The 1,480-nt window shown below is 38.7% G+C and overlaps 1 non-coding gene across 1 annotated transcript; it reads left to right on the top strand.

Annotated features, from left to right (window-relative positions):
• Positions 1–638: 638 nt before the first annotated feature.
• On the top strand, positions 639–747 carry LOC148563923 (small nucleolar RNA R71). Its single transcript, XR_015884373.1, has one exon. It is a non-coding gene; the product is annotated as a small nucleolar RNA R71 (small nucleolar RNA).
• Positions 748–1,480: the final 733 nt, after the last annotated feature.

Below are 1,480 nucleotides of genomic sequence, written 5' to 3'. Positions count from 1 at the left end.
AATGGAGGACCGTGTTTCATTCATGAAACTTACAGTGGCCTTAGATAGATCAGAGACTATATTTGCTAAGCTAGATGGATTCTGCTCAGAACTCTCTGTCTGTTGCTGAGTGGATGATGGAAAAGGCTTGCTATTGCTAAACATGTTTCTTCCACCATTATTAAAGCCTTGTTGAGGCTTTTGTTGATCCTTCCATGAGAAATTTGGATGATTTCTCCATGAGGGATTATAGGTGTTTCTATAGGGTTCACTCATGTAATTCACCTCTGCTATTGCAGGGTTCTCAGGATCATAAGCTTCTTCTTCAGAAGATGCCTCTTTAGTACTATTGGATGATTCCTTCAATCCATTCAGACTCTGAGATATCATATTGACTTGCTGAGTCAATATTTTATTCTGAGCCAATATGGCTTTCAGAGTATTAATTTCAAGAACTCCCTTCCTCATAGGCGTCCCATTATTCACAGGATTCCTTTCAGAAGTGTACATGAACTGGTTATTTGCAACCATGTCAATGAGTTCTTGAGCTTCTGCAGGCGTTTTTTTTAGGTGAATGGATCCACCTGCAGAATGGTCCAGTGACATCTTTGATAGCTCAGACAGACCATCATAGAATATATCTAGGATGGTCCATTCTGAAAGCATGTCAGAATGACACTTTTTGGTCAGTTCCTTGTATCTCTTCCAAGCTTCATAGAGGGATTCACCTTCTTTCTGTCTGAAAGTTTGAACATCCACTCTAACCTTGCTAAGCTTTTGAGGAGGAAAGAACTTGGCTAAGAAAGCCGTGACCAGCTTATCCCAAGAGTTCATGCTATCTTTGGGTTGAGAGTCCAACCATACTCTAGCTCTATCTCTTATAGCAAACGGGAAAAGCATAAGCCTGTAGACCTCGGGATCAACCCTATTGGTCTTAACAGTATCACAGATCTGCAAGAATTCAGTTAAGAACTGAAAAGGATCTTCGGATGGAAGTCCATAAAACTTGCAGTTCTGTTGCATCAGAGAAACTAATTGAGGTTTAAGCTCAAAATTGTTTGCTCCAATGGTAGGGATTGAGATGCTTCTTCCATGTAAATTGGAATTTGGTGCAATAAAGTCACCAAGCATCTTCCTTGCATTGTTATTATTTTCGGCCATGTCTCCTTCTTTTTCGAAAATTTTTGTCAGATTTTCTCCAGAGAGTTGTGCTTTAGCTTCCCTTAGCTTCCTCTTCAGAGTCCTTTCAGGTTCAGGATCAGCCTCAACAAGAATGTTCTTATCCTTGTTCCTGCTCATATGACAAAGAAGGAAATAATAAAGAAAATATGGAATCCTTTATGTCACAGTATAGAGATTCCTTTATGTGAGTAGAAGAAAAGAAATTCGAACACCAAGAGGAAGAGAGGGTTCGAATTTTTAGATGAAGAGAAGTGTTAGTAAATAAATAAAATAATTAGAAAGAGATGAGGGGGAGAGAATTTCGAAAATTAAATAAAAA

The sequence above is a fragment of the Arachis ipaensis genome, chromosome B5 (assembly GCF_059453495.1).
Source record: "Arachis ipaensis isolate K30076 ecotype BB chromosome B5, ASM5945349v1, whole genome shotgun sequence".
In the NCBI taxonomy this organism is placed as follows: Eukaryota; Viridiplantae; Streptophyta; class Magnoliopsida; order Fabales; family Fabaceae; genus Arachis; species Arachis ipaensis.
This window is presented reverse-complemented; position numbering and strand designations above follow the sequence as displayed.